The sequence below is a fragment of the Plecotus auritus genome (assembly GCF_963455305.1).
Source record: "Plecotus auritus genome assembly, chromosome: 9".
Taxonomy (NCBI): Eukaryota; Metazoa; Chordata; class Mammalia; order Chiroptera; family Vespertilionidae; genus Plecotus; species Plecotus auritus.
Window position 1 is genome coordinate 11811863 of NC_137783.1, and position 27804 is coordinate 11839666.

The 27804-nt window shown below is 44.0% G+C and overlaps 1 protein-coding gene across 1 annotated transcript in view; it reads left to right on the forward strand.

The window, feature by feature from the left end:
- Positions 1–11169: 11169 nt before the first annotated feature.
- GPAM (glycerol-3-phosphate acyltransferase, mitochondrial) overlaps positions 11170–27804 on the forward strand; it is a 59759-nt gene continuing 43124 nt past the window's right edge. Inside the window, exon 1 of the mRNA XM_080640435.1 lies at positions 11170–11389. The gene's annotated coding sequence lies outside the window, so the exon portion shown is untranslated. The remainder of the gene's footprint in view (positions 11390–27804) is intronic.

Here is a 27804-nt window from a genome sequence, read left to right on the forward strand (position 1 = left end):
TCAGATTGGAGAATCCTCTGAAGAATGTTAAGGGGGTTTAATGTTTCTCAGCTTTGGGGGAAAGGACATAGGGAGTGAGGGGAGCATTTTCCTGAATCCTTTTTGGTCTTAACAAACAAGGCCTGTTCCTCAGTAGAAAGCCTTTTCTTTGACTGCAATTTTTATTTTCAAAGCCTTTGTTCAGTTTATGCTCAAAAGCTATCTTTCCTCCAGGTTCAGGTGGAAAACTGCTTAACCCGTGATTGCTGTTCATTTTTAACATTTTTTACTGTCATCAATTTGGAAAATACAAATAGAAAAAGGAAGAAAAGTAAAGCAATCTATATTCCTAGTACTCAGAGGCAACTCTTCTGGCTTTTATTTCTCTCATACATATATTATTTGCTTCTCAAATATAATTATGAAAATTGGGAGCATGTCATATACACTGCTTTTTCATTTGACAAGACATCATTAACAATCATGAGCATTCTTATTTAAGAACATTTTTTTGTTTGCTTATTACAAAATCCTACATTTTTTGTTGTAGAAAACCAGAAAACAAAATGAAATAAACAAAAAATAACACAGAGAAACAAAAAATACCTGTCATTCCACTAGTGATAATCACTATAAGATGTATATCTAATTATCTTTAAAAACATATTCTTAAAATATAATTATATTTAAAAGCCCTTTTTTAAAAAAAAAAAAGTAAAAATAGGGTCACATTGTACATTCAGGGAAGATAGGGAAACAGTCTCTTATAATATGACCATTTAAAATCAAGTATATTTTATATAATACTTTATATATTTTTTTAAATAATGTATATTTTATGCATATACTATGTGATAAGTATATGAAAAATGCTATTGGCCAAGTGAAATTTATTTAAATCACCTTTCCCTACTATGAACCCTGGAAAATAAAAAATACCCAGCTTCCCTTGCAGCTGGGGGGGGGGTGGCCATGTGATTTGTTCTGTTCAATGAGATAAAGGCAGATATCAGAGGAAAGCTTCACTTCCCAAATATATATATATATACTAAAAAAGAGAAGACTTTTACTGTTCACATTTATCTTTTTTCTTCTTCTTGGGATATGGACATGATGCCTGGGGTGCAGCAACCATTTTGAAAACAAGAGGACAAAATCCACAAGCAGAGGACAGTATAGAAGACAAATAGTAGCAATTGTTGATGATTTTCATAACTTCTTCAGCTCTGAGCTGTCTACCTTTGGAATTCATAATGAGTGAGAAACATATGCCCATCTTGTTTAAACCACTATTTGTAAGTTTTCTGTCACTTGTAGCTGAATGCTCTTCTCACTGATTCAAGATGTACGATGTTCTACAAAATTCAGGATTATTTACATTTGTCCTTTATCTCTTCATCCTCCATGTAAAATTACTAGCTCATCTCGGAACTTGATGGGACCGTGTGCACGATAATATGGTGAATCCAGCAAGGTGGCTGTTTCACATGTTCATTTCAGTGGGGAATTGATAAGATCTGGCTATTTTTACTCAATTACCTTTACGTAGGTTTATAACTTTTCTTTCCTCAAACCCCCTTCAATGACCAACTCACCATCCCAAGCCCAGGGATAAGCTTCAGATTTTTGTGTATCAACCCATAGCACCGTGTTTTGTGAATGGTAAATAATAAGTATTAGTGCTTTAGTTGTCTGATTTTAACTCCCTGATTTCTTGGTTACAGTTAATCACTCCTCACCCACCTCCCCTCCCCCGCCTTCCTCAAATTCTTCAGTCTGTTCCATGCTTCTATGTCTCTGGATCTATTTTGCTCATCAGATTCCACATATAAATGAAGTCATGTGATACTTACCTTTCTCTGACTATTTTAATTTTGCTTAACATAATACTCTCCAGGTCCATCCATGCTGTTGCAGGTGGTAAGAGTTCTTTATTTTTTACGATGCATAGTATTCCACTGTGTAAATGCACCACAGCTTTTTTATCCACTCATCTGCTTGGGCTGTTTCCAACTTTAGCTAGGAGAATATATTTGCCTCTGATACATCTGATAAGGGGTTAATTTACAAAGTATATAAGGGACTCATACAATTTAACAAAACAAAGACAAATAATCCAATTAAAAAATGGGCAAAGAACCTAAATAGACACTTGTCCAAAGGGGACATACAGATGGCCAAGAGACATATGAAAACATGCTCAAGGTCACTAATCATCTGAGAGATGCAAATTAAAATGAAAATGACTTATCACCTCATACCTGTCAGAATGGCTATCATCAACAAACCAACAAACAATGAATGTTGTTGAGGATGTGGAGAAAAGGGAACCCTAGTGCACTGCTGGTCGGAATGCAGACTGGTGCAGCCCCACTGTGGAAAACAGTATGGAGTTTCCTCAAAAAATTAAAAATGGAACTCCCATTTGACCCAGTGATCCCACTTCTAGGGATCCTAAGAAACTAGAAACACCAATCAAAATGCTTGTTATTTAAAGCGCTAAGCAGAATAGTCAAAATGACATTATTATATTCTTTGGTTCATGAATATTTTAAGCTGCCCATTATCCATCACTTAATTAATGTTACCAGCAATATAGCTCAGTCCAGTGGTCAAATAACACTTTTGAAAGAAAGGTTGTGTTCAGAAAGACCTGCAAATTATTAACGAGGAGACCATGATTGCAAATGACATGTAGTCAATTAGGTGAACTATTCTTGGTGTGTTCCAGACCTTTATAATTGAGGGGCTGGTGTTCTTGCCTGTCTGAGCAGGTGGTGGTCAGCAGGCAGCCTCATGGCCAAGCAGACAAAGAGGGAAGAGGGCAGTGTGCTTGCCCAATGAACCTTTGGAATAAATTGATCCAGGCTGTTTATACTTCCCAATTGGGCAATAGTTAGGGTTGCGGGAGGGAACCTTGACTTCTGCCTGTCCACTTGCAGCAATAGGATGAAAGTCAAATGCTCAATGAATATCTTTAGCTCATGTATTCATTGCCTGGCTCAACCCATCTTCATTAGCCATAGGGGTCAGTGTGATGGGGAAAAAGGTCACTTGAGAGGCTGGTCTTACTGGCTTCTGCCTTGTGGGAGGCCAGACAGCCAGAGCCAAAGCCTTTGGTAATTGATGAAAATAACTGGGCTTTGGCTTCATAGTCAATCAGGTGAGTCACTTAAGCAAGAGAAGAACCAGGACAGCCAATAGTAGGGTCCTAGGATGGACAGGTGTGAGAGAGGAGGTTGGAGCAGGAGAAAGGGCTCCAAGGATAGTTGGAAAGAATAGAATAGAGAAACCACTGAGCTCTGTTATGTACCTTTATCCTTCAAACTTATTTTCTTTAAGAAGTAAAAGTTCAGGTTTAATGGATCCTCCTCTATGCAAAGACCACATATATGGGAACATAATGGTCATTTTCTATAAAGGGGGGGCACAGAAGTAAAGGAGGAAGATGCTGAATGAATTAGAAAGGACTGTAGATGTTTGCACATAAAGAGATTTGGAGGTCATTTAGGCCACCAATTGCCTTTTCTGATATGAAAACTTCCAAGAGAAGGAAAGTGCTGTGTCTAAGATCACATGGGTTCAGGAAAACAACCTGGCTTCTTTACCCCAGGCCTTCCCATATATTTGATGAACTTCCTTTTATTTTTATTTTTTTAAATATATTTTTATTGATTTCAGAGAGGGAGAAAGAGAGATAGAAACATCAATGATGAGAGAGAATCATTGATTTGCTGCCTCCTGCAAGTTCCACACTGGGGATCGAGCCTACAATCCGGGCATGTGCCTTGACCTGGAATTGAACCATGACCTTCTGGTTCACAGGTCGATGCTCAACCACTGAGCCATGCCGGCTGGGCTAGGATGAATTTTACACCAAGTCTTCAAATGTAAACTGAGAGGTCTGAGAGGTCTATATCATTTTTTTTTTATGTGCAAGAAAGTAAGTATGGAAGTCCCTGGTTATTAGTGGAGATCAGGAACTTCATATGTTCAACAGTTTGGGGTCATCCGAGAAGCCAGAGGGAGCAGAAGTAGGCAGGCCTTGGGCCATGATGCAGGTCTGAGACCTGTGAAAGGGGGGAGGGGAGGAAGGGTTGGGTAGGGAAAGCCTCGGACCACAGTGCAGCTCATGGTTGAGCTGGGAAGGCCAAACATGCACACCTGAACAAGCAAATATGTGTTAAATAATGGCAAGAGCAATAATCCATGGAGAGTGACAGAGCAGTCTGAGATTGTCAGGAACAATATGTGCTGGAGGTTCTTTGAATGTTCCCATTAGGCATTATGATGGGCGGATGTGCTGGGTGTTCTGCTTCATTTCAGCCATCCCCACTCCCACATTGCTCCACGCATTACACATTCACTGCATACCTACTAAGTACTAGGTTCTTTGTGGGTCCCTGGCTTATGATATTGAGGGGTCTTATAGACTGATGAGTCATTTAAAAAAAACAAGTCTATAGAAGTATGTGTGGGTTTGTGTGGGACTCCTAATGACTGGAATCCTGCTAGTATTCATGGTGAGGCACAAACAATGGGCAAAGCCACTCATTTAACTCCATATATGTGGTAAGCTCTGAAATTCATAATGCAGTTGTAGAAGGAAGTCTTTTTATTCCACTCATTATGAGGCTAGAAAAGTGAGGCCCTCATTGTGGCCAGCCTCCCTTCCAGCCATGGGAGGTCATGTCATAGAGTTCTTGCCAGTGAGATGTAAGTGAAAATCTAATGGTGGGGGGAGGAGTGGAGGTGATGGTGGTGGTCCTTAGGAATGCTTTTGCTGTTAGAGGGACAGAAGCCTGGCACTGTCTCTATTTACTCCTTCTCCTCTGTTCTTGTTCTTGAATGTGGATGTGCTGTATGAAATGGTGGCAGCCATGTTGCAAGCATGAGGCCAGGTGGTGGTCATTAGTGCTATTTGCCAAATATTTTCAATGGTCCTTCTTGGGGCCATTTAATAGAATTGTCTTTTTCCACCCCCTTTGAAAATAGGTTTGGTCATGTGACCTACATTGGCCGATGAACTCTGTGTAGCTGTTCTGGGCAAAATTCGTATCGCTTTTTTGTGCATCTTTCACAAACATTTTTTCTCCTGCCTCAGCAACTATGGAAGCATTTGACAAGTTGGGGCATGAATCACTGTAGGTCTCTGAGTATCTATTAATAAGCAGAGGTCTTCCACAAATATGTGATGGACCTGTGGCATGTATGGGAAAATTTTAAATCTCTGAAATTTGGAGGTTTTACTGCTTGCCCTGACTATAATAGCAACACATAAGGACAGAAGAGTGGGAAGGTGTTGGGTAACTAATTCATTGCCAGTAATTGCCTATCTCAAGACTCCTTGTTATATGAGAAAAAAAGTAACTCCATAATTATTTAAGCCAGTCACAGAAAGTACTTGCAAGTAAAAATATCCTATATAATAAAAGCCTAATATGCTAAGTGTCCAAGGGTTTGTTTGACCATTTGACTAGTCACTATGACGCCCACTGACCACCAGGAGGCCGACGCTCTGATCGGTAGGTTAGTTTGCTGCTGGGGTCAGGCCCATGGGGACTAGGTGAGAGGGTCCGGACACACCCTGGATGAATCCTTGCACTGGGCCGGTTTTGACCCGATCCCTGCAGGGTAGGCCGAGGTGTCCTACAGTTCAATTCAATTCTGATGCTGGAGTTAGCATCTGATCTACAGGTTAAAGGCTCAGTCCCACAAGACTACCCCTCACTTCAGATGCCAATGGCATGTCCAGGCCTCTGGTACTTCTGACGGACCAGCTATAAGTTGGGGGTTCCCATAACCCTTCCTAGGGTTTAATAATTTGCTAGAGAGTCTCACAGAACTCAGAAAAGATCACTTGTTCACTACATTACCAGTTTATTATAAAGGATATAACTCAGGAACAGCCAGATGGAAGAGATGCTTGGGTGTGCAAGGTGTGGGGAAGGGGCTCGGAGCTTCCATGCCTTCTCTGGGATCATCACCCTCCCAGCATCTTCATGTGTTTAGCAACCAGGAAGCTCTCCAAATCCTTTTGGTTAATTTTTTTTTTAAATGGAAGCTTCATTACTTAGGTATGATTAATGAAATCATTGTCCATTAGTGATCAAGTCAACCTCTAGGGTGGGGCGCTATGCAGCTGAAAGTTCCAGACCTCTAATCCCCTGGTTAGTTCCAGTGGCAACCAGACCCATCTGGGCACTAGTCATCTCATTAGCATACAAAGAGACAATTGTCACTTAGGTGATTCAAGGGTTTTAGGAGCTGTGTGCCAGGAAAGGGGGGCAAAGACCAAGTCCATGTTTCTTATTATGTCACAGCCCCTAGTACTATGAGTTTTCCAATTTCCCTTTTTCAAATTTCAATTTTTATTATAGTCACCATTTGTGACAGGAAGATCCATCGGATTCTGTATTTGCATAGATACTTCCCTCTTTGCTTTCATTTGCAGGAAGTCAATGGGCACAAAAAGACTAACATTTTACCCACTTTATTCGAGCTCACTTGTCCCAACCAGAAAAGCATCTTTCGAATGGAAGGCAAAAGAGGAGCTCTTCCTGAGAAGAAACCAGTGAGGAGCTATATGGTCTTACCTTGCATCTCAGGATTACGTGAAGACCTTGTTAACGTGCAGATTCCTGGGTTCTGTCCCTAGGGCTTCTGGGGTATTGTCTGGAAGTCAGTGTATTTAGTGAGTACCTGGAGACTTCTAATGCAGGGGTTCTCTGACCACACTTCAACATGTCTAAACTGGGGGAACAAGAGAGAGAAACCCACAAGCCACTTGGAGGACTGGCCCTTACAGATGATTTAGAATCTTTGGTTACTGTGCATGAGTTAGTAAGTGAATGCATGTAAATGCATACTTTGCCTACTTTAGGGAACAAAAACTGGATTCCCATGGGCTGAGTTTTTCTTGCAAATCTGTGTGGATTTTTTGCATTGAACAGTATTTAATTTCTTTGAACAGTTGTTAATTTTTAAAATTTTTTGAGATTTTACATTAAAATCTGTATTTCCAGTCTCTCTTGAAGATAATAAGATCTGACAACCCTGAGCCTACATTTGGCTGGAAGTGGTAGATGTCCTTAGATGGACTATGTACCCTGTATTTTACCTCAGCTGCCAGTATTCCCTATTAATTACACCCAGTCTATTTTTGTCATTTATAGTAACTGCTGGTACTAAGATGCTTTGGAATTTGTGATATATTTGACAGTCTTCCCACTCATTTGACAAATGTGTGTGTGTGTGTTCTGTCCTTGGGCAGTGCAGATCAAGCCCAAATCCATGACATGGTTTGATTATGACATGGACATCCATGGTCCCCATCAATGGGTACCTCCATTAATGGAAGTTTGTACAGCTCTTCTGTGGGATGAAAGACCCATCCTGGGACCAGGTACTCAGAAGATGACTGTAATAGGGAAATTGTCTGGTCACAGGAGCTAATGTATAATAGGAAAACTGCCATCAATCAAATATCTCAGGACAATCTTTCACACAGCCCTGAGGAAATGAAAACTAAAGCCACTTGCACACTTCTCTAAAGGCAACAGGACACAAACAGCTAAAACCAAGGAGACACACATATACATGTACACAGATATGTATCCTCACAGATATATATGAGTATAGATCTCGATACATATGCGCTACATATTAACACACACAACATAAAAAAGAAAAATCACTGAAGGAATAATGGGACTAAGTGGCAGCTTGTGAGAGACAAAAAAAAAAAAAAAAAGAAGAAGAATCTAGCGTCAACCTATGAACCAGGAGGTCCCAGTTCGATTCCCTGGTCAGGGCACATGCCTGGGTTGCAGGCATGATCCCCAGTGGGGGGCGTGCAGGAGGCAGCCAATCAGTGATTCTCTCTCATCATTGATGTTTCTCTCTCTCTCTCTCCCTCTCTCTTCCTCTCTAAAATAAATAAAAAATATGTATATTTTTTAAAAAGAATCTAAGACTCTCTTTTGAGTAGTAGCAGGAAATAATAGAAAGATCATGGGTTTTGGAGTCAGGTGGCCTTCGGCTGAAGTCCCTGCTCCAATACATATTAACAGTGTGAGCTCAAGCAAGTTAATTAACCTCTCTCAGCTCTACTCTTTCATTCTCTGAAATGGGTATAAATATCCCTACCCTATACAGTTTTTGTGAGAAAATGTGACAGGGCAGCATCTACCCAGGACTTGGCCCAGGGCAAGTGCCACTAGATGGTTTTTCTTTTCACCCTGATGAACCTACTGATGGGTGCTTGTCTTGCTTTGCACCACCCCGTTGCCCAATACTCTGGGTGCTCTGAAGCGAGAGCAGACCTAAAGACACCTTTTCATTTCCAGAGGTGGACCTTGTAGACTGCAGAGATCCGAGGGGCTGGAACTAGCCTGGGACTGCTTCCTACTCTTAGAGAGCTTTTCTAACTGACTTTTTCTGGCAGTGGTGTGTACTGAAATCTGTAATGGGCCAAGGAAACCATGAGTCAAGATCCGGGAGCCATGAGATGCCTGGCTGGTTCCCATGTCCCTGCTGTCTAGTCTGTGATACCTACCCTCAGGTGAGAAACACTTTATACCGGAATCTCCACCTCAGAGGTGAGCTGTGGCCATGCCCATCACCTGTGCTCACCTGGCCCGCTTGGTCTCATCTCTCCCATGGAGAGCTTTGCCCTCCTGCTTCTGGAGATCCTTCTCGGGTGCTGCTCCACCACAGCTGAGCTCTTTGGTTGGTGGATGGGTGATGAGAAGCTAAGGCTCTGTCACCACACTCACTCCCCTGGCGGATGTTTTCCCCATCACTCCACCCAGCACATCTGTTTCTAGCGTTTATCAAATGAATGTTCACATTGTTGATCAAGGGACCTCAAGGATTTGGATAAAACATTCCCGGCCATGGGACAATCTGGGAAGCTGGCCAGCCTTTCAACAGAACTCTCCCATCTTCCGTTTTCTTTCCTGCTCTTCTCTTTGTAGCCTTCCATTCTCTGCATCTTCATTCTCTTATGTTCCCTGTTCCTCTCCACACCCCCCTGCTGTGTATGTTCTTCATCCAGACCTACTCTGACCTGCAGGGCCCCCTGCAGAGTTACTCTTCCTCCCGGCTGAACAGCCAAGACCCCTACTGCTCTGTTAGATGCTAGGAAGAAAGCACACCAACCTAGCCTGCGTTGGGGAATCATATATCTGTCTTTGAATCATCAACGGCTGCTTTACTAGCTCTGTGTCTTTATCTTCTTTAAAAAATTTATTTTTCAATTACAGTTTACATTCAATATTATTTTGTATTTGTTTCAGGTGTGCAGCATAGTGGTTAGACAATCATATACTTTACAAAGTATTTCCCCTGATATTTCTGGTACCCACACAGCACCATACATAGTTTTTACAATATTATTGACTATATTCTCCATGCTGTACATTACATCCCCAACAGTTCTGTGCCTTTAGATGAGACATTTAATCCTTCTGAGCCTTACATACAATTTTTAAAAATACAGACAATAACAACTATTTGTTGCCTTCATTGCCATTTTCTCCATAAATTATAATAAAGCTCTTTTTTTTAAATTTCTTTCTTCTTTTCTCTCCTTGAACTATGAGTCTTAGAAACTGAGACTGAGTATGTAAGAGAAGAATAAAAACCTTTTTTGTGTTTGAAGAGCTGGAGTGGTAAGAACACAGGACTTAATTCTGGCTTCAATTCTTGGCTGGGGGACTTTTGTCAAGTTATTCAAACTTTCTTATTCCTTATGATCTCATCTTTAAAATGGCCATAAAAGGAATACCTTCCTTAGGCCTAGGGTTGTGGGAGGATTACATGAGAGGGAATTTGCAATAGGGCTTCATGCATCGTGAAAACCTGAACCCATACTCGCTACTGCTGTAATATTCTAACTCCTGGCTGGAGAGGAGCCCTTCAAAGGCTAGTTCTCTCACCTGCTTTGTTTCCTTCTTGTTTTCCTGCACTGGGGCCATGAATTTGCATATAAAAGAGAGTGGACATTTGTACACAGATGTTCATAGTAGCATTATTTATAACAAAAAGTAAAAATGGAAATGATCCAAATTTCCATCAATGGATAGATGGATGGATAAATGAATTGTGGTATATTCATACAATGGAAGATTATTCAGCAATAAAAAGGGATCAAGTGAACCTTGAAAACAGTGTGCTAAGTGAAAGAAGCAAGTCACAAAGGCCACATAGTAAATGATTCCATTTGCATGACCTGTCCAGAACAGGCAAATCCACAGGAGACACAAAGCAGATTGGTGGTTGCCTCGAGTTGGCAGAGGTGGGGGATGGCCGGGAATGGGGAATGACTGCTAATGAGAACGGGTTACTCTTGGGGGTGATGAAATGTCCTAAAATTGATTCCGTTGATGGCTATTATTCACATAATGAAAAGGTTCTCCAGTAAGTTCCTTTAAATCTTGACCTCTTATTATATCCAGACCATGTAAGCATTTGTTTACATCTCCTCAGGGCCTCTAAGAACCTCACAGGGGCCTGCCAGAGTTCTTTTTAATCCTTGTAGCAACTTAGGAGGAAGGGGCTAAGATGCATGTTCAAAGTCACAGGACTAGAAACACATAGGACCATTATTATTGACTTGGATAGCCCCAAGAACCCACTTTTTTTGTGATACTTCTGACAGCATTGGAAGGGGAGGGTGGCTGGACAGGATGAAGAATGTAGAGAAGTTCAAAGTCACTGCCAATTAAGAACCCATAGGAAACGTGTGTTAAGTATCTCCAACATATGAGAGCAAGTCACAGTCAATGAGCTGCACCTCCCATGTCAAATGTGTTCACCCCTGGTGACCCAGCCCTGCTCAGCTCCACTCAGGCCTGGCTTCTAGGCAGCAGCCAGAACTCTGGGCAATGCAGAAGATTTCAGGCTGGAGCTGGGTGCCCCGGGCCAGGCACCTTTACTGAGAATGAGATTCCTGAGCTCAGAGCTTCCCTCTTTTGATAGACAATCCCCACCAGGCACAGCCAAGAAGACAGCACCCGTAGCATCATTAAATTGTAACAAGCTCTGAAACTCACTCCAGAAGCCCGGGTCTGTTTGTCCTTGCAGTGGAAGGAAGCAAGTGATTGGCTGGCAGAGCTCGGCCTTGGAGGCCTTATCTCTGGCTGGTTATTATTTGATTAAAGAGGCTTCCTCCTGCTGGGGTGTTTCAAAACTGTGCTGGGAGAGTTTGCTGCTGCCTAGGGAATTTTTCTGAGGTTACTGCCGAGCACCCAAAGTCCTTCAGCCTCTGGCCATACAAACAGGCACCCAGCGGAGCCTTTGGTTCACTCCCACGCAGGCTGGGGCTGTCTTCTCCAGAGTTTCGATCAGCTTTGCTAAGCAACTGGTTGGAAATAATTCCTCAGACACCACAGAGTCAAGGATACAGGTACTAAAATTTTTTTTTGTGTGTGTGGGGAACAGTTCTTAGGATGTCATGACATTAGAAATGGAGGTAGCATGGTGGGGGAGGCTGGGGCAGCAAAGTGAAAAGGAGAGGCAGAGAATGTGGAGGAAGGAAGTGGAAGGAAAGAGAACTCAAAATCTTGGAATTCTTTGCAAAGACTAAGCCAAGATATGAGTTATTTGCAGCTGGAAAGAGGCATGAGCTTGGATGGTGGTGCAACATTCACGTCTGCATGCTTTTGCTCCCTGTGGAACCTTTCCTGATGGCTATTCTCTTGGCCGCCTCCTTGTCATTCTTCCCTCAGGCTCCAAACCCCAAAGTCTTCAGAGGGCTTTGGACCCTTTATGAGAAATCCAATTGCTTTAGCTTGAAACATCATCAAGCCTGGTTTGCAAATGGGACATGGCTTTCAAAGGCTCTGCTTGGTGGCACCAAGCCTTGTGATGTTGGCTGCAGAGAAGAGTGGGGCTGAGCACCATTTGTGAGACTTTGTTTCCCACTTTGGGATCTGTGTTTGCTATGCATTGTCGGTTCTCAACCCCATCATACTCCCAACTCAGTGGTGTTGTCCGAGTTTGGGTTGGGATGCTGTATGTCAAAGGACTTACCACAGATGAAAGCTGGGGCCCCGTGGTGCCAGCAGGAATCTGACCACCCGGAATGAAGGTGAAAGATGAAAGGATGACATATGTGTCTTCTCTGGTTGTTAGGTTTGGCTGGAGGTAGCCAAGGAAGGAAGGGTATGATGTAAAAACAAGGAAAAGTTTTGTTTCGACATTAAATGGAAAATAATGCTTTTATGGTAAACTAGAGGCCCGGTGCACTGGTGGGGATTCGTGCACCAGTGGGGTCCCTTGGCCTGGCCTGCGGGGACCAGGTCAAAACCGGCAGTCCGACATCCCCCGAGGGGTCCCGGAGTGTGAGAGGGCACTCTGCAAAGTTGCTGTCACTCGGCAGCTTCTGCGTTGAGTGTCTTCCCCCTGGTGGTCAGTGCGCATCATAGCTACTGGCCGGTCACCGGTCAGGTGGTCGCTTAGGCTTATATATATAGAGATTGGTATTCCTAAAATGGATTTCTCCCTATGCATTTTAGGTGAAGAAATAACCATGCCAACTGTATTACCTTTCTCTAGTCTTGGGGGTTGTCTTAATTCCCTGTGTTTACAACCATAATGTCTTAGTCCTCCAGTGTTTGTGTCCAGTGGTACCTGCTTCAGTAGCTGGTGGGATGCTCCCGAGGACTTGTACTGCACAGCTTCTGCATGATGGAGGATCTTTTTCCTGCTGACTATGTTGTGGTTCCCTAGGAGTTTTCTCTGGTGAGGCCCCATTGGATTTCCCAAGTAGTTAGTCTGAGTTCATTAAAGTGAATCCTGCTTCCCCCTCATAATTTTAAGGGACATGTCAAGAGGTGGAAGATAAGCCCTGTGCAGGGAATTATACCTCCTGGACCTCATGCTTCTTTTGGGAGTACTTCCTTCCTTTTCCATTGACTGGATGGATGGTCTGGTCCTGCTTCTCTGGTTTGCTTGCTCATCATTCTCCATCTTTGTCCTGCCCTGTGGAAACTCTTCCACCCACCGTGGTCAACCTTGTTTCACGTTAACCTTTCTGCTTGGAGCACTCTCTACCCTGCCCGGGCCCCTGGTCTGGCCAAGTCAACAGATTAGTCAGGTATCTGAGTAAAGTCACTTTATCTGGTACTAGGTTAAAGTCCCCTGGAATTCACCTTATCGGGCCATTAATAATATTGTCTTAAGATAGCTTGTTTCTTGATCCATCACCCCCCATGAGACTGGCAGGTCTGTGAATGCAGGGACCTGCTCCCAGCCAGGCCCCCCAGAGCCCAGCAGTATCTGACTCTCAGCAGACCTACTGGGAATAGTAGCTAACACCGGTCGAGCACCTTCTACCTGCCTGGCATGGTCAGAGTGCTTTACACTTATTCTCTCAAGCCTTACACAAAGCCTGTGAGGTGAGTATCAACCCATTTAACAGCTAAGGAAACTAAGTTAAGAGGGAACAGTAAATGGTGGACTTCAGAGCCCAAGCTGTCAGTCCTATGCTGCGGTGCCTCTCTGGTACTGAAGGAGTCAATGGTAAGCAAATGATGATATCGGGTTCTTGGGGAGACCACGGAAGCTCTCCCACCTGCTCTGTTGGACCCATTCACTCAGCTGAGCCCTACTGCTCAGGAACCATGGGACAGGTTGTGAGCAAGATTTTGGGGGCAGTAAGTGGGCATAGATGGCCTGGGAGGTTTTCAGTTCTATTCTCTCCATCAGGATCTGCTTTCCCTGTTGTCCTCTCACCTACCTTTGTAGCCAGCTTAACCACACATGGGCTCTCACCTATAGCCGGAAAGGGGCTCCAAGTCAGGAATTCGGTTCAGCCTTGAAGGAAGTACTTGAGGAGACCACATTGGATGAAGGCTCACAGGGGATCAGGCCTTGTGCTGAGGGCTTTCTCTGGTGTATCTCATTTATCCTCCTTGTGAAGTAGTGAGGTTAGCATCATCCTATGTTTTAGAAAAGCTAAAGCTAAGAGAATGTAACTAACATGCCCAAGATGGTGGTAACTGCTTGAGCTGAAATTCAATTTCCAACTTGTCTAGGCTCAGAGCCCGCCCTTCCCAAATACCAGACCCTTAGCTTTCGACTCACCTGGTGATTGGTCCCCTCCAACATTCCCGCCAGGCAGATATTTCTGTTTCTCTGTTTGCTTCCCCAGTTGCCAAATGGGGAACCCCTCACTGCTGTGTGGTCCTCAGCTTCTCATCTTCCCTGCCTGGATCCCAACTAGCACCTGGCTTGGCAAGACCAGACACCTGCCTGGGGACCCAGGTCTTAGCTACTCTCAGTCCTAGAGTGACACTCCCCCTCTCTTCCTCTCTCGGAGAGTGATTTTGGGGCATCTGATCCTACAGCACCACAACTGAAAAAGCCTAATCCAAGACCCTCAGTTTAAGGGAATCTCCCAAGTTTGATCGTCTTTGTTTGAAGTACAGCATGGGGAAAGGCATTCAGTTCCACTGCTGAATCTCTCCACTTGTTACTTAAATTGTCTAAGCCCCACTTTTCTCATCTGTAAAATGGGTGATACTTCTCTCATGGGGTTACTTTGAAATTAGAGATTCTGAGTTTAAGAGATTCTGTGCCTGATGTGTGTGAAGCACTGGGGAATGAGAGAAAGCTCCCTGCCCTTGTAGAATGGGGGTGAGGGATAACAGGCATTAAACAAATCACAAGAATTAATAGGTCATTCCCATCTGTGACATGAAAAAGAACAAAGGACCTAATTGAGACAGGGTGGGGAGCTAGTGAAGAAAAACCTCTTTGGTGAACCAACAGCTTGTGAGCATCTAATATGCCACCAGGACCAGAACACAGTAGGTGCTCAGTACCTGCAACCCTGGCAAAGCACCTGCAGCTCCCTGGGACTCAGAGTCAGTGGGCATAAGGTGAGGGGGTTGCATTGAATGATTCCTAGAACTGAGTTGCTCATCTCTGATGCTTATGATTCTCTCAACTCACAACTGGACAGAGCCAGATTGAATAAGGCCTCCTGGCTCCCTGTCCAGTGCTCTTCTCCCCAGTTGTTTCCATGGATGGAAAGAAGCTGGGTCCAAACTTAAAGAGGGCAAAAGGAAGAACTGGCCAATTTGTCTCCCAGAATCCCTTTCTCCTCACACCTCCCTCCTGCTCTTCAGCTGGAGCCCAGCATCCTCATACCCCTGGGATCACCTCTAAAATGAAAATCCCTAAGCCAGGGACTGGGGACAGCAAACAGGTTCTGTGTGTCCTTCTCCCCCAAGTTCATCCATGTCTAGGATGATTAACTCTCTTGGGTAAGTATTCTCTGGTAATAAAATTCAAGAACAGGCTGGCTGGGAGGGAACAGGAAGCTGAGGATTTGGGGATGAGCCTATTGTCTTCCTTGGCTGCCCAAGGCTGCCCCCTCCCCCACCCACTGGGCCTCTCACCAGGAGCACCATGTTCCTTTTGCATTGCACACAGTGTCTTTTGTGAGCTCGCTGGCCAGGGCTTTGGTGACAGCTCTTGTGAAGTGCTGGTTAGCATTTTTCCCAGACAAAGCCAGAAGCCCTGGGAGGTGATGAGAAGGCTAAGCATGAAAAGAATGAGGAAGGCAATGGTCAGCCTCAGGCTCCTGAAAGTGTGGTGATATCAGCATCTTCAATTCTCTCCCACCTTCCCCTGGGGGCGACCCTGTCCCCTTGACCTATGTCTTCATCTCTCCATCTTCTCTTCCCTACCTGGGGCTCCCTCTGGCCTTAGATGTCTTTTAGCCAATCCCCACCTACTGCTTGCTGGCCAGAGTGCTCAGTAGATCCTCTCAGGGGCGTCAGTGTTTTAGCCAGTGATTTTTTTGAAGGGAGCAATCATGGGGGGAAGACAGGCAGTAAGATCGATACTTCAAGGCACACAACTATCTTCACATAAACTCATAAACTCAGGATTTGAAAATCTCTGTTTGGTGGGAGAACCAGAGAGGATTGATGGAGAAAGGAACAGAGATTCCATGCAATACATAATACATTAGACCCAAAGCATTTCCAAAGAGACTTTAAATAGCAAGTTGTACCTAAGGCAAATCCTCCCAACAGGTCATAAGAGGGAAAATGACAGGATATTTGCAATGGGAAGCCCACGCTCACCATTCAGTTCCCTTGCTAACCCTCAACACGGAGCTGGTTGAGCAGCATTTCAGAGATATTTATGGGGCTCCCAGTTGTATGCTGAGCCAGCGCTAATGAAAACACTCCATCATCACTTCTGGGCTCTCAAGCAGCGTGTGGGGGCAGGCGCCCTCTCCCTGCCCATCCTCCCGCTGCCTCAGCGCACTTGCTCACTGAGCTTTGCAGTTGGCCTCTGCCCAGTGCTCTGGGGCTGGTGGGAAGTTTAGCTTCAACATCCTGCCAGAAATCAGGTTGGCTGAAAAACCACCCAAAATGAGTCTTGAAAGAAAGCAACATCCATTTCCCTGCAGGGAGGACTTTCTCCGCAGGGAAGGGGCGGTTGCTGTGGAATTTCACCCCAAGACTGCTGCTAACAGTGTGGATGATGTTTTCTTTGAGTCAGTTCCAAAAAGTGACTGAGGAACAAGGGCTGGGAAAATTGCAAACCTTGGGACGGAGAGCTCTTTTCGGAGTTGGCAATGGGAAAACAAGGGGATCAATCAGCAGGCGGCCAGGAGGCTGGCCGCTCCCCACCCCAGCCCTGCTCCTGCCCAGACAGCCCCAGGAACCCCGGGGGGAGGAGCCGAGCCTTTGCTCAGCAGTCTCCTGGCTCTCTCCTGGGGCAGCAGCAGTCTGGACCTCCCTCATCCTCTCCTTGGGGCACATTTTAATGATCCTATGGGATGGTGCTCAGGATGAGTCTGCCTGGTAGGATGGAGGTGGGTCCTCCTCCACTACACCGGCCAGAAATGGTACTCAGGGTTAGATAACAGAAAATGTGCCCTCTATTCAGCTTTTATGGCTTCGTGAAGCAGCACTCTGTGTCCCTGGTGCTTTTCCATCAACTCCCACGAAGGGCTGCTTATTATACCGCTGTCCCTGCCCCACATCTAATGAACTCCAGGGCAACAAGGCATTACTCTCAAGGAACTCAAAACCCAGGGGAAGCGATAGGTAATTAAACAGGTTACTTAGTATAGCATTACAGTGTGGAAAGTGCCACCATAGAGCAAAGAGGCTTATTCTCAGGGTAACCCCTGTGCCCCCCAGTCCCACGCCTTCACCCTGGAATACCTTCTGGGTCTCAAATCTAATTTTTTTTTCCAGGAGACTCCAGTGGCTACTCACAGTCCCCACCTTCCAGACTGCAGATGGCTGCTGGTCTATGATGGTCTTTCCAGTCTAAGGGGATGTAAGAACTAAGGACAAAGTAGTAAAGTCTTTTTTTTTTTTTGTCAATCCTCACCCAAGGATATTTTTCCATTGATTTTTAGAGAGAGTGGAAGGCAAGAGAAGACACAGAGAGAGAGAAACACCAATGTGAGAGACACACATCGACTGGTTGCCTCCTGCACGAGTCCCCAGGCTGGGGATTGAGCCTGTGACCAAGGTATGTGCCCTTGACCGGAATCAAATGCAGGACCCTTCAATCCACAGGCTGACGCTTTATCCACTGAGCCAAAGTAGTCAAGTCTTTATTACGGCTATCTGTATTTAATTTGAAGAACTTCTGTTTGTTCTGAGAGTCTGTTCTTCCCACTTCTTGAAATGTTAAAGCATTCTTTCTTTTATTAAATGATGGTGTTTTTAGATTGCCAATTGATGTTTACTTTAATTTTAATATTATGGCTGGGCAGAATGAAAAAGTTAGCATCCCTTAGTTTACTGCATGGTGATAGCTCAAAGTATGGGAAGCATTGCCCAACAAGCTGCTTGTCTCCAAGATTAACACCCATGTCCAAACCCAAGCGGGAGCCCCTGGGTTGTCTTTCTGAGTGTCTGGTTTCCCGGCCTGTAGCAGAGTGGCAGAGCCGATATATTCAAATTCCACTCACTTCCCCAAGACACTCAGCTGGCTGCGGCAGCCAAATCCTTAAATAGACACTACTGTTTTCTTGGCGTCCCAGGCTCCTGTATGTTTAATGCCTTGAGTATCCGATTTCTGGGCCAAACTCATGAAAAGCTAAAGGGGAATTATCCATCTCAGAAAGCAGTTGCAATGGAAATAAAAGCCATTAGTGGTACTCGGTGTTATCAGGATGTTTAATTTTTCATTGAAATTTCAAGATACAAGTCAATCTTCAGAGTTGTGTTAACCCAGATCTCCAGCTTCCACTTAGATGCAGCATAGAGACTGCAGGAAAAGATGCCAGGCCCTGGCCTAGGGTAGCCTTTTAGGGGCCCTCCATCCACCTGCTTAGGTTAAGGGATTTGGGGGTCAAAGGATCTATAATTCAATGAAGTACCATATTGCATCTGGTTATCCTGACATTTTAGATATGGCCCAGGGCATTGGAAGTCCCCCAGGAAGCTTAATGGAGAGAAAAACATGCCCGTCAGGCAGGACAAGTCCCAATAATACATCTGGAAAAGTTCAAATTCGTGGGCTACAGTGGAGTGTTTCTGTGTTGAAAGTTGTTTAAAATAAGTGGGTTGCACCAGGCTTAGTATTTAGCTGTACGGGGTTTTGTTTTATCCATTTTGCAGTGTTGGCTTTGCTCCGTGGTGACAATTGCAGAGGAGACTCTTGTGTTTGAACTGAGCACTTCTTGAGGTCAAGGGTCATCCTCTTCTCCTTCTGCCCATCATTTCCCTGGGACGCAACACATCTCTTGGCTCATAGGAAGCCAAAAGGTTGTCATTGATGATAATAATCAGGCAAATGCCTCATCTGTTTTGGAAAGAGTCAGTTGCTAGCTATTTCTTTCTTGACTTACTATGACCCTATAATCATTAATATTTTTAACTTGCCTATTTAATTATTAAAAGAAAATTCTTTTCTTTGATTTGATCATTGTGATCATTGGTTTGCAACCCTAAGGGAAGGAAGGAGTTCAGTGGAGCTGGTGAGCAGCGAAGGGCTCTAGGTGAACACTCAGTTCCAAAGCTTGGTCTCTTTGTTTTCTGGAACCTCCCCTGGCTGCTTATTGAGAAGATGGCCAAGACTGAGGAGCAACAGGCTCGATCCACTTGAATTTACCTAATTGTGTTTGGCTTGCCTGGGCTGTTATGCCAACACAGCATTCCCATTGAACCCATCTCTCTCGTAGCAGCAGCCCTCTGGCTGATCAGCAGCTTGAGGTCTGGCAAGAACATTGTAGAAGGTTTCAGGGGATATTTCTCATCCCACAGCTTCACCATCAACCAGTTGTATGGGCCTGGGTAAGTCTCTCTGTGTCATGGTTGCCTGCCACATCTGTAAGACAGGTTGGATTACATCAGAAGTTCTCAACTTTAGCACTACTGAGATTATGGAGCAAATCATTTTTGTGTGGGTAGCTGTCCTGTGCATTGTAGGATGTTTAGTAGCATCCTGACCTCTACCCACTAGATGCCATTAGTACCCCGCCCTTCTTTTGTGATAACTAAAAATATCTCCAGACATTTCTAAATGTCACCCTTGGAGCAAAATCACCTCCCAGATGAGAACTACTGGGTCAGATGATATCGACCCCACTTTCAGAAATGACATTGTTAGTTGTTAATCAAATAGGATGAATTAGGTTTAGCAGTCTAAATATTTTTTTAACCAGTATTCAATTGAGAAAATGCCATTTACATCATGGAAATCTGAATTGGAGCTAGACTGGTGTCTACACAAGCATTGAAGTAGAGTAAAAATGAGAGAGAGAGAGAGAGAGAGAGAGAGAGAGAGAGAGAGAGAGAGAGAGAGAGGATGCCTTTTAGATTCTTACTAGCCTTATCTGTAAAATCTCAACATTACCTAATGCTGTCAGGACCTAATGCTCAGATCTATAAAAGCACCTAGGTCATAGTAGACATCCAATAATTAAACTCATCCCCCTTTTCTCTCCCCCAGCCCCAAAGGAACCAGATCTGTGCAAAACATCAACTTTATCAGCCTTGTTCTGCTATCTCTAGGGATCTACTCTTATTCCACCATATGTCTCCAAACCCCTCTCGAATCAGGCCAGCACTGACATGTCTTCTTAAAAATCTTGGTTTATTTTAAGGAGAGCCCCCAGTCTCTTGTATCACCAGATTGTTGACCTGATCCACCCTTGAAGGGATTCCTTCTCCCTAGCAAAGAAACAGATTCTCTAATGACCGGAGCTTTGCCATTGTTTCATGTTTGCTTATACACAAACATGACAATAAGGAAGAACCAAGGATGAAGGAGCTCCTACTGTGCGAGTCATCGGCACTGCTCCTCCTGGGGCACTGATTTTGTCATGGGTTGGATCCTCTTTCTTGGGTTCAAACTCCATGGGAAAGACCATGCGTTGGATGTCCACGGCAACTCTTGCACCTTCTCCTCTAGGAAAACATCTCTATTTCGTGGCCTGACATGACAAGAGACATCATGGAGTTCAGGGCCAGGGAGTTTGAATTTGCATTTTCCTCTTAGGTCAGACATTGACCAGGGCTACAGAGCATATGAAGACAGTGTAGTTCTGCCCTGGCCGATTTGGCTCAGTGGATGGAGCGTCTGCCTGCAGACTGAAGGGTCCCGCGTTTGATTCCAGTCAAGGGCACATGCCTGGGTTGGGGGCTCGATCCCCAGGGCGGGCATGCAGGAGGCAGCCGATCAATGATTCTCTCTCATTATTGATGTTTCTACCTGTCTTTCCCTCTCCCTTCCTCTCTGAAATCAATAATAAAAAAAAAGAGTGTAGTTCTTAAAAAGAAAGTGTGTGTGTGTGTGTGTGTGTGTGTGTGTGAGAGAGAGAGAGAGAGAGAGAGAGAGAGAGAGAGAGAGAGAGGAAAGAGAGCTCTGCCACTTACTCTCTGACCTGGGGAAATATGTCACCTTCCTGAACCTAAGCTGATATATCTATAAAGTCTGCGATCACAGGGTCCCTCCTCACAGGGAGCCTGTGAGCATTAAGTACTAGGACACATGGAAAGCATATGGCACAATCCTGGTAAATACTAACTGCTCAATAGAAATCCATTCTTATTAATAACGTGAATCATCTTAAACAGGAACTATGAACCATAGTAAATATAACAGATATTAAACAGTCCCCCAAAAAGATGAAAAATGATGGATGTTGGGGTGGATGGAAAGGTGTGAGACTGACTCATTCTGTTACTGATAAGAAAACAGGCTCAGAAAGGGGAAGCCAGGGGAAGGGGACCCCAGGACATCACCACTGGCTAATGGCAGGGCTGGGTCAGACCTTGCATCTCTAGATGTTGGTTCTAGATGCTGGGGCTGCTTTGCTGTGTTAGAGAAGAATATATTCATCAATACTTGTTAAAGATAGTAAGGCAGACTTTATTCCATGTGCCCTGAGCTCCACAATGTATCTCATCACATCAAGCTACCAAATGGAGATGTTTTCCTAGAGGAGATGGTGCAGGAGGTGCCGTGGACATCCAACACATGGTCTTTCCCCTTGAGAACCCAAGAAAGAGGATCAAACCCATCATAATAGGGTAGGGACTACTGCCGTGGGATTTTACAGTCAGCAAGAGAGATTGGGCTCAAGTCCAAATATAGCATGAACAAGCAGGAATAGATAGCCAAGGAGCAGGGTGCGGAGGTCAGTGGAGGGAAAATTACTACGAGGTAACATTAAGGGAGAGGGGATTTTGGCTAATGTGAACTATCAGGATTTTTGCTGAAGACAGGCCAGGGGGATCAGACATCTCCTGGGGGATGACAGAGGATGAAGAAGCCAAAGGTTGCAGTTCTGATAAAACTGACTTAGCAGGGTTTTGCTAAAACTGGATTTCGTAAGCACATAGTCCAAGTGCATAGATGAGCCTAGCAGGAGGTTCAGAGCCCAACAAAAGTTTAATCTGCGTCACTTGCTCAAACATTTAGGACGTGTTTAGAAAATTGCAAACAAAAGGAGGAAAATGTGCCTATGATTTAAGAACCGTGTACTGTTTCCAGAGGACTCTTTCTTCAGGGCAGGACAGAAGTAAACATTTTGTCTAAAGTGTTTCTAATGGCCTAGGTGAGAAAAACAGATTGTGAAGAGGAGGCCTTGCTCCCCCAACAAGGCTCCAGCCCATACCAGCCTGTCACTTATGCACAGACAAGGACAATAGACACCATTGCCTTTGTCCCTCATCTCCCACCTCCTAAAGTTCAGTGTTTGCCTTCCAGCCCAAACCCAAGGGACTGGGAGCTGATTCTTTTGCTTTGGTTCTGATATTCAGCATTGAGAGCCACTCGGAATGACTGGACAACTGAACCCAATAGGGGTCACCTTCCCAGTGAGGCTGCACAGATTTCTCCACCCTGTGATTCCTATCTTGTCTTTCACCTCTTGCCAATAACTCATACGTTTGCTTGAGAAGGAAAGACAACTTTGCTGGCTCAGTGTTTGAAAGAGGAAGAGTTTAAATGGTCAGAGTGAATCCATGTGCTTTGTCCCTCAATAGTGACCATTTGGGACCTGCTTGGGGTGGAAGGTTGTGTGGATCTGATCAAGTGTTGGCATGTGAAATCATGTATAATTAATGTATGAATGGAATCTTGGTTAAAATGGAATGCCTTATTTCAATTAAACTCTACTGTAGTCTTAAGTGACGGTTATAATTCAGTCAAGAAGTTGAATCAGTAGTCATACTTCCTATCAGAATCTTATAGCTGGTTTTGTCTTTTTAAGCTGAGTTTGTCCACCTGCTGTCTTATTTGAAGAGGGCTCTCCATGCACCGAGCACACATTTTTGTTGTTGTTATTGTTAATCTTCACCCGAGGATATTTTCCCATTGATTTTTTTTATAGAGTGTGGAAGAGAGAGGGAGAGACAGAGATAGGGAAACATTGATGTGAGAGAGATGCATTGATGGGTTGCTTCACGCACACACCCTGACCAGGGCTGGGGACCGAGCCTACAACTGAGGTATGTGCCCTTGACCAGAATCGAACCTGGGACCCTTCAGTCAGCGGGCTGACGACCGAACACAGATTTTCATGCTTTTCTTTTACTCTTCTTCTCCTTTTTTTTTTTTTTTTAATTGTTGTTTAATCCTTTAAGCATAGCAAAGAGATGACATGAAGGAGGGATCTGTGAATTATGGCCAAATCCTGCTCACCACATGTTTTATAAAGTTGTGTTGGCACACAGCCATATCCATGTGTTTATGTATTGTCTATGGTTGCTTTGGTAGCACAGCAGAGTTGTATGCTTACTACATGTAGAACCATTTGGTCTGCAAAGCCTTAAATGTGTACTATCTGGTCCTTTCTAGAAAAAGTGTGCTGCCTCCTGATTTTGAGCAGGAGTGTTGGAGTCAAGCATGCCAGGGTTCAAGTCAGGTCCTGGTTACTTGCTAGCTTGCAGCAAGCTAGCTTTGACATTGAAAGAGCTGCATGAATTCTCTGCAACCTAATCTGTACCATGGGGATAAGAGATAGATACATACTCTATGCTGCGAGAATTCAGTGAGATAATATTTATAAAAACCTGCAGCTCTGGCCAGCCACAGAGTAAATGCTCAATAAATAGCAGCTATTATGATGATCATTCAATCCTTTATCCAACAAACGTACATCAATTGCTTTCTTTGTGCCTGGGGCCAACAGCAGGGATCAAGATGTAGAAGGTGCCTACTCTCAGGGGAGCTCACATTCTAAGGCAGAATATCAACAATATGAAGAAAACAAATCAACAGATTATTTTCAGATAGTGATAAGTGCTATAAATTAAATAAAATAGAATGATATGGGAGAAAGCGACAAGGCAGGGAACAGAAAGTTGGTAACCAAGCTAAGACCGGAACTCAGAATGAGTCAGCCATGCAATTATCTAGGGAAGAAATGTTCCTGGCAGAGAGGACAATAAATACAGAGGCTCTGCACCTGGGATGGTCCAAGAACAGAGAGATGGGCTTGGAGACGGAGACAGAGTGAGGGAGGAGAGAAGAGAGAGGATGAGGGAGCAGGGGTTAGCACGGGTAAGAGCACGTCGACACTTGCAGACCCTGAGAAGATGTTTGGCTCTTTGAGGCAGGGGTGAAATCTGAGACCATAATGGGGCAGAAATGTAACTGGGTCCGTGGCCTCATTCTGTGACCTTTATTATAAATATATTATTCTTCCCCTTTGGGCTCTGGCACGGGTGACTGTTGGGAACAGGTGACGAGAGGGGGCCTGCTGAGCCCTAGTCAGATGGCAGCTTTGGGTTGCAGCAAGCCCATCACACCGCCCGGCTGGACACAGCCACCTCACTTGGGCTTTTCTCCTTACAGTACCCCTGACTCACCCAGAAGACCTTCTGGCTGATGTCATTACCTCTCTGAAATCATTCCTTATCAGGAGCCTTTAATGCTTCTCCAGGCGGAGCACTTAAGGTGAAAATCAGTTAATGTAATCTTAAAACACTCTAATAAATTTCCAGCAACATAAGACCACCAGATAATCATTTTGTCCCTAGGGTCACTCAGAATCCACAGCTCAGTTCTCATCATTAACATTTCTTTTGTGCCTGAATCCTTGCACAGGCGTGAAGAGCCCACTGATAATATTTTACCTGTATGAGGTTTAAAAGGAAGCTTTAGATACAATCAGTTACTCAAACTGCCTCCTGGTTGCTCTAATAACAGCCATACAGTACTCCCAGTTTCAAAGCGCTGCTGCATACTTGGCTCACTCACAGGTAAAAGTACACCTTCAGTTTACCCACCTTTATCCATTTTGAAGGACTCCTCCTCCTCCTCTTATTCTCCTCTTCATTTCTCTCCTTCATCATCATCAAAACCCTTTACTGGAAAGTACTTAGCTGGCTAAGATACTTCCTTTATATTTCCTTTACAATGTGCAAATATGTGTTTCTTTCTCCTCTTGCTTTAGACATTGTGAAAAGAACAAGATCCAATTTGGCTATCTTCCAAGTCATTCTCTCAAACTATGATTCTTAATCTGGGGTCCATGACTGACCTCAGAGGGGTGTTCTGAACCCCCTGAAATTGAATGTAAACTTTTACATACACATTTTTTCCCCCTCCAGAGGGAGTCTAGAGTTTCATCAGATTCCCTCTTAGGAGGTATTGTGTAAAAGATTTTACTGACTAAATCAAAGTATAAATTTTGCTCCTTGCCAAGTGATGGGGTTACATTCTGATAAACCTATGGTTAAGTCAAAATTACATTTAATACACCTAACCTACTGAGCATCATCATTCAGCCTAGCCCACCCTAAACCTGTTCATAATACAATATCCAAAAAATGCTGGCAATATAGTACACTGGCAGGTGTCCTCAAACTATGGCCCGCGGGCCACATGCGGCCCGCCGAGGACATTTATCCGGCCCGCCAGGTGCTGCTGCCTGTCCTGCTTAGCAGCTGACTCGTCCTGGGCCCGCAGTGCGCATAGGAATTTGTTCATAGTTTTTTTTTTTTAAACTATAGTCCAGCCCTCCAACGGTCTGAGGGACAGTGAACTGGCCCCCTGTTTAAAAAGTTTGAGGACCCCTGCTAGGGTATTGGTTGGTTACCCTTGTGGTCTCCTGATTGGGACTGTGGCTTCCGGCCATGCCCAGTGTCACGAGAGTATCCTACAGAATATCGCTATCTGGGGAAAAGATCAAACTTTAACATTCAAAGTATGGTTTCAACTGAATAAATATCATTTTAACAGCACCGTAAAGTCAAAAAATTGTAAGTTGAACCATCCTAAGTTTGGGACCATCTTTATAGTCTGTAACTAGAAAAGAAAAACTTGCTGGGGTTGGATCTGGAGAAGCCCGAGTTTCTAAAATAACACATTTATTCATTCTGATCTGTGAAGGCAAGAGGGAGTGATACATGGGTCAAATAAAGCTTCCTTTTCAAGGACTGAACATTTTTCTAGAAATTTTATGATAAATACAAACATTATATAGTGCCCATCATGTGCCAGGTGCTGTCCCAGCGACTAACATATTTGAGCCCTGAATCCTCACAACAACCTATAAAGTAGACATTGTTATTAACCTTGTTTTACAAATGAGGAAAATGAGACACAGAGAGATTCAAACCATAGATTAACTTTGCATGCAATATTCCAAGACCCTTCATAGTTCTGCTTAATGTAGTTTGTCAAGCTATAATGAATGGTTTAGAATGATTATCATTTTGGATGTTTCCATATGGGGCCATGATTACAACATAGTGGCCTCATTAATAACAGGATTCCTATATGTGCTGTCTCTGGTTTTGTAAATAGAAACAGATTGCAGGTCACCCTGAGAGCAGACTATTCTGCTTAATTACAATTTGGCTGAGTCACTATGGTTTATGAAATGGGGTTACTGACCAAGCAGATAATTTTATTATTATAACTCTTATCACCATTAAAAAATTCACACTGTACAGAAGGCATGTCATAACCTTGTAAAATTTAACTAAGCCTTACCTCTAGGAAGTTAAAATGGAGTCATTCCAGGATTTGATCAATTGATGGGACTTCATATATAATTCATCCTCTACCTGGATTGTATTTATCCAAATAGTTAAGGAGCAGGTGACATGGAATTCTAGAGGGACTAGCCTCTAAAAGCATCCTATACTAGAGGCCCAGTGCACAAAATACGTGTACTGGGGAGGGGGGTGTCCCTCAGCCCAGTCTGCGCCCTCTCACAGTCTGGGAGCCCCTGGGGATGTCTGACTGACGGCTTAGGCCTGCTAGAGAAATGCCAGCATTATGGATATTAAGGTTGATTTAACCCCACCTGTATCTATAGTGGTGACTAGGAATTCTACAATTCGTGTATATGTGTTAAATTTACATATGTGGTCCAGTGATTTATGCGGAAAAGTAGGAACCCTGGACCAGAACTAATAGCCTCTGGAAAAAGTAACTGAAATAATTTGATAACGGGGGCAAATGTTTTGCCATCTTCGCAGAAGTTAATGTGCAATAGGAATGAGTGAAATAACTGTCACCCTGAGTGGAGATCAGGCTCCATGACCCACCCAATTAGCTGTATAACAGAGTGGGTTAGATGAGGGGATTAGACCCTGGATTATGGAAACCTAATATCCAATATCTTACTTTCATGTTGGAGGTCATCATTGTAATACATTTCAAGTGGCTTTAAAATTTTTTTTTATTGATTTCAGAGAGGAAGGGAAAGGGAGGGAGAGATATAAACGTCAATGATGAAAGAGAAATATTGATCAGCTGCCTCCTGCTTGCCCCACGATGGGGAACGAACCCACAACCTGGGCATATGCCCTGACTGGGAATTCAACTGTGACCTCCTGGTTCACAGATTGTTGTTCAACCACTGAGCCATGCTGGCTGGGCAAATTTTAAATGTTTTATAGAATAATGTGATAATGACTGTCAGAAAATATTTGGTTAAAACCAGTCAGTTGGAATAACTGAAAGGATTTTAATTAGTTGACGTGGGGATCAGGCAGAGACATGGGGGTGTTTGACATAGTCAGTGTTGTATTTTTAAATCTTCATTCTGCCCAGTGTGTGGGATGTTTGTGAGGGTGGTGAGTGGGAAGGAGCCATGAGGATTCCAGGTGGTGGGTTGTTATGCTTCCCAGGTAAGATGGTGATGGCCTGGATTAGGTCAGTACAAGTGGAGATAAAGGGATGACAAAGGTTTAAACCTAGTAAGAAGGTAAAATTGCTAGAAGTTAGTGTTGGATTGGATGTGGGAAGAGGTTAAGAATGACTCCTACGTTCCTGGTCTGCTAAGGAAAAAGGATGGAGTAAAAATGAAAGAGGATCTTCTTGAACCAGAAAAAGATGCCAAGAAAAACCATAAAGTAGGTGGGGAAA